Below are 16,972 nucleotides of genomic sequence, written 5' to 3'. Positions count from 1 at the left end.
CCACTGGCTCCACCCACTGACTCCGCAGGCCCCAGGCCAGTGCCCCCTATTTCTGCAGCGGGCAGCGCAGGATGCCGGGAGGCTGAGGCGGTGGAGCTGAAGGAGCGGCTCCACGTGCAAGCTGCTGTCCGGAAGGCTGTGGTGACAATTGTAATTACTCTTCTTACTCTTTAAAAACAGTGGCCACTATTATTTTCTCCATGACATGACCCGGGTGTCTGGAGTCTGGACTGGCATTTTCTAATAACGCGACATTTGGGGGCAACTGGCCACTGTTGCTCATTTTGCAGTAAAGCCCTCGTCTCCAAAGCGCACGTTCTGTTTTCCTTCTTGTCTCTTGGGTGCAACCTGTTTTGTCTTTCTGCGCCTTTAAAGTTCCTGGTGGAAGCGGGGCTGTGTGGGAACGGGCGCTTTAGGCAGCGGTTTCAGAGTGTTTTAAAGGATACCCAGGTCTCACTGTCACGGTGGTTGGCTGTAATTACCGTGTTGATGATGTTTCTGTCGTGGTGTCAGTGAATCTGCATGTTCGGGGCTAGATATGTTGTGCGTGTTTGCCTGTATGTGCATGCTTCTCTGGAGATTGGAGATCGCAAACTGGAAAGAACCTACTTCAGAGATGGGAAAATCCAGCTGAGAATTGAAGTGAGGGGCACTTGCTTCCAGGCGTCTCCCTTATACATTTCTCCTCTTAAGTAAGGGCGTGGGAAGTTTAGTAGCACGTTGGGAAATCAGAGACTTCCAGATTCCTTTACTAATCGAGTCTTCCTTTTTCTCCTTAGGAGCGAGCGTATATTTTGAAATAATGGGAAAAAAATTGTAATCAAAAAAGAGCCTGGGTAATACTATACAAATTGTTGTCCCGTGTTAGCATGGGGTTTTGTTATGTAGATTACTTTGTTCTAAATTAGGCGCTCTCCCCAAACCATGGATTTAGTCCACTTTTGCCTGTGTCTGCATCAGATTGACAAGAAGGACAAGAAGCAGACAGAAAGGCAAAGCTGGTGGCCAGGTTTGTCTCAAGTAATGTACATTATGCACATTTTGTAAACGTCAGAGATGTTTCTGTTCTTAAGGATAGAGATGTGTGGGCCAATCTCTGAAGCTGGTTCTGTATTCTTAAAAGCTGAGACCTGCTGGGATTCATTTTCGCTGACTGATGCTCCGCTTCTAGAATGTATGCTTAGTTTTGCATAGTCAAAAATCAAGGCAAGTGCATTTGTTAATTTGAAAAAAAAAAATGCTTTGTCATTCCTTTCAGGTTTCTTCTGGCAACTACCAGGACAGAACCTAGGACAGTTGAATATGTAACCTCCGAAGCTGTAAATATTTTGTCTTCTGTAACTATTATTACCACCTAGCTCCAACCACTTAGGGAAATGAGATAGTAATGAAAGTAAAATCCCTGGGTTGATTATCACCTACGCCCACGTCCGCTCCTCTACCACACCTTGCCTGTTTTTCCATGGGACTGATATATATATATATATATATATATATATATATATATATATATATACAGGAAAGGTTTTTGAAAGCCCACATTTCCTTCAGTTTGGATTACTTTAGCACTTCTTGTATTTAATTTGTTATTTGTTATTTTGAAAGTACAGCCACCTCACTCTCCCTACTCACTTTTTTTGGTTTTTTTGTTTGTTTGTTTTAAATACTGTTTTGTCTCCTCGAAATGAGGCTGCACCCTCTTTGGTTTTAAGGTTCCACTTCACCCGATGTCTTGTTCTCTTGGCCAGCTGACTTATGCCCTCAGCTTTGCCATTTGGCAGAACCTCGGCTTGTCGGCTTGTGCTCCGTTGGTGGATTGTGTGAAGGTAGCTAAGTTCATGGAGAGCACCAAGGTTATAGGAACCCTGCATCATTTTTTTTAATGCTGCTAAAATGAGCTAAGAGCCTTATGCAGAAGCAGAGACTGGAGCACCCCACAGATAATGCTATTGATTGTCCCAAGGATAGAGCATGCCCAGAGAACCGCGGATTTGCCATTGGTGAAAGGACGCCACTGTTGGATGGTGGGAAATGTTTCCTAGCGATCTTCATTATTTCACATAGACCTTTCTTTGATGGATTGATTGATTTTCCTTTCAAACGGGACAGAAGTTTGCTAAACAGTTTGGCCAGTATAGATCTAAGCTAACATCTTAGAAATAACTGGATATACTTGTATTCCTTTGCTTGGGTTATTTTTAAAGGTTCCTTTAGAGAAAGAATAGTTATTTTAGAGAGCATATCGATTCAGTAATGAGCCCTAAGGGCACTGCAATGCTTTTGAGAAAAAGATGTTTTTCTTGGCCTGAGTTTATACCAACTGTTGGTATTATATTAGTTGTGCATACTGAGAGTGTGTTTCGTCTCTACCAGTCACTACTGTGTGGCTTTAAGGACATATATTTACGTCAGAAGTTCTCATGCTCTACTGGAGGCTGGGTTTGTATTTTCTCAAATGCTTTGGAAGAAGCAGCTGCTGTCCTTATTGCCTGTGTTGGTTCAAAGACCAGGGCCTCCCCTCTGCTTTTCGTTATTGGGGCCACCTGTTTCCTTTTCTCTCTCAAGATGGACGCTACTTCCTTTCCTTTGTTTGAGTCAGAGATCCTGGGATTCAAAGCAAAAGAAAAACATTGCCAACAAGGAAATGTCATGGGATCCACATCGTGGAGTTAAGAAACAGTTCAAGTGCATGAAAGAACAATGCCTGTCTGTCCTTAACATTGTGTTTATGAATTCAGCCATTTGTTCAGGAATGATCTATCAGATGCCCACCCTGCACATGTCGCCTTGCTAGTCACTAAACCTTAACTTCATTGATAAAATACTATTTGAGGCTTTGTAATTTCAGCTACATAAATGAAATTCTAGATTATGCCCGAAGCGCTACTTAACTATAACTACTTGGACCAGTCTTTCTTTCTCTTTTGCTCTGGTTTTGTGTTATGTTGCTTGGATAGAGTAGTATTACTCAAACTTTCCCAAAACTCAGGAAGAATTTGTGTTACTTAGCTGCACTGGTCATTTTTCATTGTAGACTAATAAATTGTCTGCAACTAGACAATATCAGAAATGTTTTTGCACCAAAAAAGTTAAATAATACATCTTTCCTCTGTTATGTTGACCGAGGTCACTGTCCTGCATGTTCTGAGTTATGACATGCCCTGTCCTTCACTACATGGAAGGCCCTGCTGTGCTGGTTTGGTGTTTTATTTGGTATTTTATCTTTCTCTGCCACGCCTCCTGGTTGAGGATTCTAGTTTGCACATCACAGTCAATGAAAGGCAGTGTAGTGTAGCTTTTCTCTGGTGGCTTTGAATCTTCCTGCTGCCATTTGTTAGGTTGGTTTTCAGGCTCAGTGCAGGGTTTCTAAGTCCCTGCGGTTTCTTCACCTGCAAAACTGGGGGACTTCTGAGAATTGAGACATGCATATGCCCGTATGCATGAACTTCATCACTTCCGCTGAGCAAGTACCTGTGGCATTTGGAAATGCTTTATAATGACTTCACTATAGTGCCAGCAGCAGCTCGTCCTCTTTGCTTCTCAAATCGATTATTCTGCTTTATTCTCGCTGTCTGCATTGGACACATGCTTTATTTGTAAGTGTATTAAACTACAGATTGTACAAAAGGTGTGGTAATGGTGGAGATGGGCAGAGGTTGAGTGGACAGTCGGGGACATGTGGTATTCTGTGTTGAGGACCTTCGGGTCTTCTGCCTCAGCTGGATAACTACAGCTGTAGCCTCTCTCTCTCTCTCTCTCTCTCTCTCTCTCTCTCTCTCTCTCTCTCTCTCTCTCCCCCCCCCCCCCACTCAGTTGACAGTTTTCCTGGATTTCCACTTCTATATTGCACTCACGTTAGAAATTTTTTCTCAGGACTGACACTAATGAATGTTCTAGGATACTGCTTCTCCACATACCTCATGTGACAACCTTCCTTGCTGATCCAAGAAGGCTCCTTCCTTTCCCCTGCCAGTCATTCCAGGTGAGGTAATTCCCAGCAGAGGAAGAGGCATGGTATCCAGGAGCCTGGGGAAAAGAGCTGGGCTTGTCTTCTTGCCTTCCCTGCACTTCCAAGCAAAGCAGCTCCGCTGTCCGGAGTTTACCGCATTAGGCTCTGCACTCAAGAGTAGATTCTATGGCTGTAGAGCTTTGCTTCCAACCCATCAAACTGCATTATCCGTGCCTTGAGACTTAGTCTGTGCCACTAGTTTACACTGGAGTCATGGAAACCTTGTCTGGACATTGCTGAAAGGGTACGTTCTAGAACTTTACACATAACCGTTTCTTCTCAACCCACTCGGAACCAGATCCTGATAGAATAGCTGTGAGGCACTACTGCTCTCAATAGGTGCAGAAACGCGGAATGGTCTCTTCTTACACAGCCCTGACTCCATACCTGGACTTAACGCATTACAGAGATCACGTCCAGGGGATTTGTCCTGGGGCGTATCGCTTTGCACAGGTCTTACTCGGAAGAAGAAAAGCCCCTCCTCTACACTTGCTCAGTACAGGTGTTTGCATTGCATGCTAGTGAGGCGTTTGATGTGTTCAGTGAAGACTTAAAATGTATAAAGAAGAAAAAATAGCAGTAACAGGGCCATTGGTGACCCTGGCATTTGGAAAGGACCAAGAGAATGTCCTGCAGCAATGGGAAGTAGAACCAGGGAGTTAATATCCAGCTTGGCTCCATTAATAGAAATTATTTAGTTAGGGACAGGAAGGACCGGTTTTGCTAATCTTGTGCTGTGAGCTGTTATGATCTTGAAGCCATTCCTAAGGACGAGATTTGGCCCAGGGTGCTTCTCAGAAAGTGTGTTTCCTTTGTTTGTATCTATTTCCATAGGGAAAAGAGTTTTCCAGGAGAGGTGTCTTGGGTAATGCAGAGGGACATTAGCCTGATGGGGCTTTGAAAGCTTCAAGAGCTTCCTCTGGTGGAGGCTGGGATTTGTAAATGAGCTGTGGATAGGCTGTGGCTAAAGGAATAAGGACACTTGGAAGGAAAGGGCTCCAGAGGAAGTAGACTGGAGGCCCCATCTCCTGGGTGAACGCTAGACTTCTCTCAAGTGACCTCCTCCCTGCAGAGACAAATGCACTTTGATTCCAGGTGTATCTTGTTTATGTCTCTGAGGAAGAAGGGGTTTGTGGAGGACAGGATGAAGCAAGGGAAATGGGTTCTCTCTCTCTCGGGAGGCCACATTGACTTAGCCAGGTACAGGCTCAAGATCTTGCTTCCTGAAGTGGGGAAATGGAGTGGATTTGCGGTTCAGTCTGAACAGAGGGTGTGTTTCTCACATCTACACTCCCGAAGTTTACATGAGGAATATTACTGAGCACAGTGCTCCCTTCTGTCTCCACAAAAAGGTGTGGGAGAGTAAGTGGGAACTGTCTGTCATCTGCATTGTCTAGAAAGCTCCAAGCAGCTGCGGATGCTTAACCTCTGTGACCCTGTTTTCTTGCCTCTAAGAGATCTTCCCTATTCATGTCCTATGATTCTATCAGTAATTTCTACCCAAACAGTCCTTAATCAGTTACAGTGTAGGTGAATAATGGTTGAATTTGTTGGAATTTTTCACATTTCCTGATGTTGGAATACAAATGTCTTTATATTTATTCAATTTTCAAGGGCTATGCTGGGTGATTTTATGTATTAAATAATATCTATCAAATTTTGGTGAATGGAAGCCTTCACACTGGGCATTGACATGATTTAGTGGCAAAGCCAGGTTTATATTTTGTAGATTTTTTGACCCGCCCCCTTCTCCAACTTTCTTGATATTTTAATTGCTAATTAATTTTGCTTGTTGGGGAAAACAGAACTTGAACATGCAGAAAATAAAAGTTTTCTTTATCTTCTGCCCCAATGTTTGGTACGAAACATTACAGCAGATACATAGGTATATGTAGGTATACATACACATGTGTGTATATAAATATTATATAAATAATGTGATAAGATCACCACTTTGTCAGTTCAAGGTTTTATCTTGAAGTTTTCTCAGGCATCATAAAGTACAAATCATCTTATGCTTTCAATACCAGCTTTGATTTTATAGGCTAAGCACCTTGATCAGTGGTTCTCAACCTGCTGGTCTGGTCTTGACCCCCACGGGGGAGGGTTTCTTGTCAGACATCCTGCATATAGATATTAACATTACTCTAACCAATGCTGGGAATTAACCAAAATCTTAATTTTCATTGCTGTGATATGAGTAAGAGAGGATGTCAGAGGCCTGAAAATGAACTGCCATCTTCCCCTCCAAGAGAGGACTTACAGTGTGAAGCATCTCCACCCAGCAACAATATGTTCTGTTTTATGAGCACATATCTGTTGTTGTTGTTATTGTTGTTTTTTTTTTTTTAACTTTTGGGGGCCGCCATCCAACTCCCAGATAAATACACAGAGACTTATTCTTACTTATGAATGAATACTTGGCCTTAGCATGGCTTAGTTCTAGCCAGCTTTTCTTAAATTATCCCATCTACTTTTCACTTCTGGGCTTTAACCTTTCTCTATTCTATATACCTTTCTTTCTTTCTTACTCCGTAGCTGGCTGTGTGGCTGGGATGGCCCCTGGCATCATCTTCTCCTCCTCCTTTTCTCGCTTCTCCCTTCTCTTTCTCCTCCTATTTATTCTCTCTGCCTGTCAGCCCCACCTATCTCTCCTGCCTAGCTATTAGCTATTCAGTTCTTTATTAGACCAATCAGGTGTTTTAGGCAGGCAAAGTGACACAGCCTTACAGAGTTAAACAAATGCAACATAAAAGAATGCAACACATCTTTGCATCATTAAACAAATGTTATACAACGTAAGCAAATGTAACACATCTTAATCTAATATTCCACAACACACATCTGTTAGTGATTCTCAGTGCTGAATTCACTTATTAGAGCATTTGAAAAACCAAGGTGTAATGGAACCAGAGGCTGCATTTTCTTCTTCCACACCATGAGAAAACCAGTGTGTGATATACTGTCCAAGCACACATTCCTGAGTGCATAGTAACAGTGTTCACCATTGATAAGAAGCTTACTGAAGCCTTGAATAGGGAGAATGTGAGAAGCCTGAGAATGTGTTCTCTTCTTCAACTCCAAAGAGATCGTAGTGTCATACCTATGTTACACCCAGCATCAACACATTGTGTTTCATAAGCACACTTTTCTTAGTGCTTATTAATGCTGTGTTTACAGTATGACAAGAAGTTTGTATGAGCCTTGGCTTAGAGCAGACTGTCAGCAGAACCTTATTTTAGTTAACATGGTACTTGATAACAGACTTAAACATCCTTTACTGAATGTGTTTTGTTGTAAATGGCTTGTCCTGGTGACTTGCCCACTTTTACATTGTAGTGTGTATTATATCCAGTAGAGATTTTCAGAGATATTATACATTATGGATACCTAAAATGCCTAGTTTTCCTACTTAGCAAAATTTCTGTTTCGTTTAAGGTGAGATATATGGGTCCTGAAGTTTGAATAGCTGACACCACTGTTTACTAATTATATAACTTTAAGTTATTCAGCACTGTAAGCCTTATCTTTCACATCTATAGAACTATGACACAATGGAATTATTCTACTCGGAGCTGTGAAAAGTAAATGAGATTTTACCAGAATGGATTGCTACAGTGGCTGGTGCATTGGAAATGCTCATTGGGCAAAGTTGACTCCCAGGGATGAGATGTCCGTATGAGACTATCAGCAGCTAACAACATGACTTCCAAATACAGAAAAACTTGAAAACTTTACAAGGAAATATTGCTAAGTCCATCTCTAAAAGAGGACTTTGTTGTTGTTGTTGCTGCTGCTGCTGCTGTTAAACATGTCTCAGAAAATAAAAGGTCAAAGGAATGGGGAATTACTGGGGCAATAGAATTTCTAATAACTCAGCTAATGGTCTTGATTTGAGAGGCATATGTTTATACTCGTGTCCACTAAATAGTGATCACACATCCTCTTCAGTAAACATGAAATATTTACCAAGCTGGGTAAGTACTTGGGCATGGAGTTAATCCATACGAATTGCAAAGGAAAATCAACCAAGTACCCAGATTGCCTGGGGAAGAGTCTGGGTAGAGGAAGCTGGAAATGAAAATGTGGAAGGAACTTGAACATTTGTGTACTGGCAAGCAGGGGGGATCTGTGATCTGTGTCCATGCAAAAACTCAGCTCTAACTTAAGAGGGATAAAAGAGAGCTTACTTTGTAGGCAAAATGAGTGACTACAGCCCACCCGGAGCATGAATTTAAGTTTCCCCAAATTACATGTTCCAATGTGAAAACAATGTCATGAAGTTTTAAAGCAACAGAACAAAGAAAGCCACAAATCAAGACACTTTTCAAATACATTGGTGGAAACATCAGAGGTGGGTTCCAGCCAAGCAGAGAAATATCAGCTGTGGACTCCAGATGTTATCTGATAATGTTCTTAGCCCTTTGATGTTTGGAACCTAGAATTTGGCCTGCGGGAAAGTCTATAGGACATTTTCCCTTTTATTAAAAATAGATTCTTTTCTCATACAATATATCCTGATTATAGTTTCCCTTCCCTCCACTCCTCCCAGTTGCTCCCTTCCTCCCCTCCCATCTGGATCCACTTCCTTTCTGTCTCTCATTAGAAAGAACAGGCTTCTAAGAAATAACAACAAAACATAACAAAATAAAATATAAGAAGCTAAAATAAAACCTCTCACATTAAAGTTGGACAAGGCAAATAAAAAAGAAAGAAAGAAAGAAAGAAAGAAAGAAAGAAAAAGAAAGGAAGAAAGGAAGAAAGAAAGAAAGAGAGGAAAACAAAAAGAACCCAAGAGAAGGCACTAGAATCAGAGACCAACTTGTTCCCCCCATTCAGGATTCCTGTAAAAATACTAAACTGAAAGCAGTGATATATATACAAAGGACCTGGTCTGGTATAGACTCATGCTGGCCCTGTGCATTTAGAGCTGTGTGTTCCAAGGTGTCTCTGCATAATGTCTGGTTGTGGGTCTCTGTATTTGTTCCCATCTACTGCAGGAGGAAGCTTCTCTGATGATGACTGAATAAGGCACTGATCTATGAGTATAGCAGACTATCATTAGGGGTCATTTTATTGCCCCCCCCTTTTTTAGACCAGTAGTATTTGGTTTTATCCTTGGTCTCTGGGCCATCTAGTCTCTGGTTCTTGGTCACCCAAGCAGTGTCGGGTATGGGTTCCTGAACATCTTGTGGAGTGGACATTAAGTCACATCAGACTTTGATTAGTCACTCCCACAAGCTTTGGCCACCATTGCCCTAGCATATTTTGCAGGCAGGACAGATTATAAATCTAAAGTTTTGTGACTGGGTTGGTGTTTACCTTTCTCTTTTCTCAGCCTGTCCTCAGCCTGTACTGAAGACACTAGAACACAGGGGTAAAGGTTGTATGTAGGCACCAGCTGGACCTCTCTGTATTTAATGATTTGTGTGGGTGTTGTCTCCAGCAATGGGGCCTTGCTGTCAGTTTGTGGAGAGCAACCTATTCTCTTGGCAATACCTGGATTGTTTGGGGATTTCCATGGGATCTCTTTGGCCAAGAACTTGATTGGATGTAACCCAGTCCTGGGACTAGAAGCTTTGTTTGGTGACAGGATGGCCAGTTGCGACTCCATCTCCTCCATTGTTTGGAGACCCCATTAAGATCGCCTTCATATATTTTAGCGAGTTTCCACTGCACCAGCTTTCCATATCACCTTTCAAATGCTCCTCAATCTTAGTTGTTTATCCCTGCATTCTCTACTTTAACCTTACATCTTTTGCCCCTCCTCACCTGATCCTCACATTCTCCCACCCTCAATCCACCCATAAAATCTATTGTATTTCTCCCTTCTAGGGAGATCTATGTGCCCCCACCACAGCCTCTTCCCCTATGTCTAACTTCTCTGGGTCTTTGGATTGTAGCTTGATTGTTATTTATTTAATGGCTGATATCCATATATAAGAAAATATATACCATATTTATCTTTCTGAGTCTGTATTACCTCACTCAGGATCATTTTTTTTCAGGTTCCATCCATTTGCCTGCAAATTTCATGGTGTCATTTAAACAGTTGAGAAATACTCCATTGTGTCAATGTACCACACTTTCTTTATCCATTCTTCTGTTGAGGGCCATCTAGGTTGTTTCCAGTCTCTGGCTATTATGAATGGAGCAGCAATGAACACAGTTGAGCAAGTGTCCTTGTGATAGGGTAATACATCCTTTGGGATATGCCCAAGAGTGTTACAGCTGTATCTTGAGGTAGATCAATTCCCATCTTTCTGAGGAACCACCGTATTGAATTCCATAGTGGCTGTACAAGTTTTCACTCCCACCAGCAATGGGAGAGTGTTCCTCTTACTCCACATCCTCGCCAGCATTAGCTGTCACTTGTCTTATTGATCTTAGCCATTCTGAAAAGTATAAGACAGAATCTCAAAGTAGTTTTGATTTGCGTTTCTTTGATGCCTAAGGATGTTGAGCTTTTCTTTAAGTGTTTAGGATATGTTCTTGGTTGATGATTGATGTGTGAGGGCCCAGACCACTGTGGGTAGTGCCACCCCTGGGCTAGTGGTCCCGGATGATATAAGAAGTCTGGTTGAGGAAGCCATGGGGAACAAGCCATTATTTAGCACTCCTTCATGGCTTCTACATTAGTTCTTGTCTCTAGGTTACTGTCCTTCATGAGATCCTGCCTTGACTTCTCTCAGTGATGGCCTGTGATCTGAGAGTTGTAAGCTGGAATAAACTCCTTCCTCCCCAAACTGATTTTGGTATCAGTGTTTTATCACAGAAATCAAAATTCTAAGACACATAGTATTATCCATTTCCTTTTTACTAGCAAAATACAACTATTATTTAATTAATTTTAAAATCCTGGCAAACTGTACTGCATGACACCTTATTAATCAAAAACATTAGTATTTAAGGTATAAACACCATAAATGTTGTTTTATTAGAGACTGATACTTCCTGTATAATTTGGATTAGAACATTCAACCTAAATTTTTCACTATGTCTAGCAAAGCAAATGGAATTAAAGATACTTTGTTAAGGATGGGCATGTTATAGAATGCTTGACAGGACTGAAGTTGTTTTATCATAACATTTTAAACATTAATAAAAAATATGTATGTTTCCATACACATGTATATATGGGAAAATTTATTTGTTTTAGTTGTAAGAATTTGGATTTAAAATGCAGATAACCCAAAGTGGAGTTTCATTTGAAAGACTTAAGATAAGTTTTTGTCAATTTAAAAACTTGATTTATTAATCCAAATTAAATAATGAGAAAAAAATCTTTTTATAAAAACAGTGAAAATACTTGAATCTTTCAAACATGAAAAATAGTTTTGAGTAAGGTGAGGGTTCTGGGTAACAAACAATCATAATAAAAAAATTAATAAACGAGAATAATATTCTCATTTATAACTTCATTAAAACAAAGATTATCATTATTTTATCATTTAGGGATGTACCAAGTAAAATATTTAATGTCATAAGCAAATTTTCAAACATCTAGTTATATATAAAAGTATTTAAGAAACACACACACAAAAAGGAGGGGAAGGTTCAGTTACTGTGGCACTCGCTTATCAATGGAGTCTCAGATGAGTGGCACCCGGCATTTCTGAAACCCACCTGAGTGTGCTCCAGATGAACTGGTATGCTCCATGTGAGGCTCGTGGTCTACAGTCCAGGAGTGGGTTAGAAGGACCCGGACACGGTCTTTTTCCTCCAATCAGCAGAGAATCTTCTATGTAATGTGTTTTTTTCTTTTACTTGTATTTATATACATATGAACATGCATACAAAGCATATCTAAAAGCAGAGGTACGTCATCCTTTTAATCCTTGAAACACAGAGGTTGGCACATCAGCAGTTATCTGATAGGGAAAACTGCACCTGGCGCTGGAATAATTGTCTCTTAAAATTGATTTCTATCCTCAAGCAGTAGGGGACATGTTGTAGAACCAGAACTAAGATAAAGATCAAGGAGATCTTGGTCAAACTGTATAATTACGTATATCTTGCCGTTTAAAAACAAAACTTTTTTTAAAAAATGTAAAAGTTCGTGTAAATTGTCTTAAAGAAAGAAAAGATCTAAGACCGTTACCCATCACTCCTTGTTTTATTTAAGTGGTCATGTTGATTAAATACTCTCTTTGTCTTTTGCTATTATTTTGTCCCTTTAATTTGTGGATTGGAAATGTGGTCAACCCTAGCTTGTTGGGATGCTTCCCCTTAAAATCTTAGTTTTACTGTGAGCCAAAGGAAGCTGAGCTAGCTTAACAATTTTAGTTTACACAATCACTTCTGAGTCAATTTGGTAAGGAGTAAGTGATATAAAAAAAACTAAGCACATGTAGACAGTGCATACATATGTAACAATACAGAAGATAGATTTTTAAAAACAAAGATTTTGAATATTATTGTTTATTGGGATTATATCTCCTGTGATCCTTACTGTAAAGAGAAACCTTGACACAAAGATCTTTAGTAAACATATATGTCCATTATTTCACATGTAATCCAGCCTTAATAAAAACATTTCATAGTTTTTTATATTGATGTTTTGAAAAAGAAGTCACTCGATTTTTGTTACTCATGACCATTATACAAATGAAATAAATTTGTAATTAATTTGTTTATTTAGAACCTGTTTTGGAAGGAAATTCTTATCAAAATCTATGTATATAACATTAAATTTTACAGCTGAATGAACACTTTATGATCTAATGAATGTTTTATATAAATGATTAGTGCTTTAATGTTTTGTGAAACAGTAGACTCAAAGACATCATTTTAATCAGTTTTAAGATATTCAGAGTACCCAGGTTGTGACACAATCTGTATTCATCAGTCCTTTTGGGTTTTTTTGGTTTTTTTTCAAGACAGGGTTTCTCTGTGTAATAGAGCCTTGGTTGTCCTGGAACTCACTCTGTAGGACAGGCTGGCCCTTCGAACTCACAGATACTGCCTGCCTCTGCCTCCAGAGTGCTGGGATTAAAGGCGTGTGCCGCCGCCGCCGCCGCCGCCGCCGCCGCCGCCGCCGCCGCCGCCACCACCACCTGGCTTTATCAGGCCTTTTAATAAATCACCAAAATACATTTGTGAATCTGCACATATACATCATAATGGAGCATGCCAAAAAAATTTTAATTAATAACTTTAGCACACAGGAAAAATGAGTAAAAAAAACTGATATGGCCACAGTTTGTTAATTTTCTTGACACAAACAACATATGAAATTATTATTATAGATATGCACGACACAATTACATGAAATCTAGGTGCATCCAGGTTTTTTGTTGTTGTTTTTGTTTTGGTTTGGGTTTTTTAAGTAGAAAGTTTGTCTCCCTGTCTCTTTAAGATGTGAGAAAGCCTTAATAGCATAAAAGATCAAAAGGTGAAGTCTGTCATGCAGATTTAAGGTAATGTCTTTCCTTCTTATTAAGAGCTAAGTAGCTGAAAGGGAGATGCCTTTACCTATGAAAATGTTTTTCTTGACATTATTTTAGGCCAAAGGTTTTCTTTTTCTATTTTTTTTTCTCCACTCTTTTGATTTACAGTGAAGCTAAATCATGTTTGCCATGCTTACGCTTGTGTTTGTAAAGGAAAAAGGAAAGAGATAAAGGAAGTGTACTTGGCTTTGTTTTGTTTTATTGTTGTTGCGTGGTGTTTTGATCAGGCCTTAGCTTCTGGCCCAGTGTCAGTCTGGAGTATAGTGCCCTTCCGAGACCTGACAGACAGTGCTGGTCTGCGGGCCTCTTGGATGGGGCAGCCCAGGCCTGCTCCTCGTGGCCATTCCCCCAACATTTTGGTCATGACAAATGCTCAGGTGGCCACCTTTTTAAAACCTCTCATAAAGTGAGAACATACAGAGTTAAATTTATCTATTTTGACCTTGAAAGGGTTAGCGGTCAGCCCAATCTTCAGCATACCATAGAGAAAGGAAGTGGGGGAAAATGATTTTTATGGTTTGGGGGTCACCACAGCACGAGGAACTGTATTAAAGGGTCACAGCATTAGGAAGGTTGAGAACCACTGGTCTAGAGGATGGCAGCATAGCTTCCCATCATCCTTAGCAGCCCCGAGGAATTCCTTCAAGCTTTAGGGACCTCAAGTCAGGTCAAACTGTGATTTATTTGTGGCTTCAATGTTGCAAAGAATTTCAGGCCAATATAATAAAGATATTGTAATGTGAAAGAATAGAGGCACTTAAGGGAAAAATATGACAGCTCCAAGTGTGAGTGCGGCTTCCCATGGGAGAGCAGCCGTTACAGTGGGAATTTTTTAATGTAGCGTGGAATTTCCTCTCTCTCTCTCTCTCTCTCTCTCTCTCTCTCTCTCTCTCTCTCTCTCTCTCTCTCTCCTTGTTTTCTTAAACCAGGCCATAATCTTTCCCTTTGATACAGAGTTTTATCCTGCTAGGAGGTAAAGAATTAGAGGCAAGGCCAGAAAGAGTCCTGAGTAGAGGGTTATTCTCAGAACTTACCTCTAGTTCTGATATAACCTCTAAGTTTTTAAAAATTAAGTTATTTATTTTCAATATTTCATTTTAACTCACACATGGTTTTTAGTACTCTTATTAACTTTTGTAAATTACCAATTTTATAATCTGCCCCCTCATTAAAGATGATTTTTGCATTCTATTAAGCAGGTTGCCCATTCATTGTCTTTTGTTTTATTGCCTAAGGCTTTTAGTTTTTGAGCACAAAATACCAATTTTGGAATAATCAAATCTTCCCTGTTGAGGGAAAGATAAAGCAGCGTTATCTTTGGTTCAACTTCCCCATTTTTCCAATACTTGCAAGTTGGAAATCTGTAATTATCACAAAGCCATCTGGAGCACTGGATGAGGGTTTATCTCCAAAAACTTCCTACTTTTTGGAACTTCGTTTCTCACTGTTTTTCTTTTTCCTGAAAAATTCTAAGCCTCTGTTTGCCTGCTGGGGATATGGGTTTGGATCAGGTTTTTGTGCTCCTCTGCAATGGGCGTCCTCAGCAGTCATTCAGATACTGGCTTCTCCCACTGGGTCTCAGTGTGATCCTCCATGTTTACAGAAGTGCGTGGGTGCTCGAGATATTGGGAGATCAACCCCTTGTGTGTGTCCCCAGATGAACCAATCAAGTTGTTTCTGACCCAGGAATGGAGTATGTCCACAGTGTTGGGTTGTAGGGAGTAAGGGCCGCTTATGATCAGGCACTCATAAAATTCCTAAGCCAAAGGTAGCAAGCAAGAGAAGCCAGAAAAAAATGGAGAATTTGGTATCTGAGGAGTGTCGGGAGACAGCCAAATGATAATAACTGAAAATGCTCCAAAAGCAAAGAAGACCAGGACAAGGGAAAACAGAAAGCAGGATGCCTTCAAAGGTGACCAGAAGCTGAAAACGCACCCAACAGTCAGACTCCACAATGCCTCTATCTGAAAGCCAAAACAGACGTCTAGGCCAAAATGTTTCGGAAGCAAACAAAATAGAAACCTTAAAACAAATGCCTTGAAAGAAAAAAACGGGAACAAAACAAAACAAAACAGAGAGTATCTACTAAATAGGATCCTTAAATAACTAGCTCAGAATAAACAAAAGGTCCATTGTCCAAACCAAAGGAGAGCTGATAGGGCCCTGGAAGAAGTCATCGCAGTCCACCTGAGGACATATGGCGGGATGGCTTGGACTCTGCGAGTCTATGACAGTACCTCGCTTCCATCCAGGTAACTCCTCCTGTGGAAAATGGGTTATTCTTGGAGCCCCACATTGGGTGCTATAGCTGTTGATGAAAAATACAACTCTCACCTCAAAGGGCATAGGGATAGTTTATTCTGTAGCCGAATATGAGTAATTATGGCCCAGGAACACAGATCTTCCAATGTGGAAGTTGTGTTTTATAGTAATAGAACAAAGTCATAAATCAAGATATTTTACAGATACAGTGGTGGAAACATCAGAGGTGTACTCCAGCCAACCAGAGAAATCTCAGCTGTCGGCCTCAGATGCTACCTTACAGCACATATTTTACCCTTTTGATAAGATAGTAGTAGTAATAGTAGTAATAATAATAATAGGGCTTGGTTAATGCATTACAAAAGCTTTTTATCTGTTGGTCACAGGAGGGTAAGTCTGATTCATAGATGAACAAGGAATGGCTCTTGAGGGGGCTGAAGCTGGCCCAAGATGACTTCTAACTAGGCTCTGCACCTGCAACATTCCAACGTCTCCACAGCACTGAAGTTCTGCTGGATCAGCCATTGCCGAGGCTTCTGTCAAGGATTCTCATTCTTACCGGTACTCCGGTTTCCCTGGAGAATGGGCCTGAGATGTAAGTGCAGGAGGAGTGCCGGGCTCTAGCACGCAGGGTTTGGCCATGAACACTGTTCCGAACTGAGGCCGTGGGACTGCCGTACTTTTTGAGAGCTGATGAGAAAAGCAGTAGTTGACAGAGAATACCAACTTCATGCTGAGTGAAGGCACAGTGACATCACGGAAACGCTGAGCTCAGAGACGGCAGGGGAAGGGCTGAACTGGCACAGAGCGAGTGGCAGGTAGCCCGGGGGACAGCGCAGATCCCACGGTCTTAGGTCAGCATCAGGTTCCGGGCAAAATTTGACCCAATCCTACTGCCATTATAATGCCTAGTTTGGTTTTTTGTGTATGTTTTGAATTTCAGTTTAAAGTTTATTTTGCATTTACAGTTCTTATCTCTCTGCGTTAGCAGCCAGATCATGTCAAATTTTATGCTTGCTTGTGGAGCAGAAATTGGTGAGGACAGTTCTGGAGATCTGAGGTGCCCCCACGTATTTATCCATTAGAGAAATTCTAGTGTCGCTGATTGTCCCAGCCTCAGGCTTATGGAAGATGAAGCACAGGGCTGTAAGCACAGTGTTAGGATCCAGCTGCTCAGGCCACACTACCTGCAGCAGCCTCTTCTCTCTCAGACCTACCCACAGGCCACCTACTGAGACACTGTGACTCTCTA

General features: G+C 40.9%; 1 protein-coding gene across 4 annotated transcripts in view; it reads left to right on the top strand.

The window, feature by feature from the left end:
- Positions 1–20: 20 nt before the first annotated feature.
- Lcp1 (lymphocyte cytosolic protein 1) overlaps positions 21–16,972 on the top strand; it is a 93,684-nt gene continuing 76,732 nt past the window's right edge. For 3 of the 4 annotated variants that reach the window (XM_052732737.1, XM_052732741.1, XM_052732736.1), the window contains exon 1: positions 21–150. The gene's annotated coding sequence lies outside the window, so the exon portion shown is untranslated. The remainder of the gene's footprint in view (positions 151–16,972) is intronic. The other variant, XM_052732738.1, reaches the window with a different exon arrangement.

The sequence above is a fragment of the Peromyscus californicus genome, unplaced genomic scaffold (assembly GCF_007827085.1).
Source record: "Peromyscus californicus insignis strain IS unplaced genomic scaffold, ASM782708v3 Scaffold_12__1_contigs__length_115047231, whole genome shotgun sequence".
NCBI classification, from domain to species: domain Eukaryota; kingdom Metazoa; phylum Chordata; class Mammalia; order Rodentia; family Cricetidae; genus Peromyscus; species Peromyscus californicus.
This window is presented reverse-complemented; position numbering and strand designations above follow the sequence as displayed.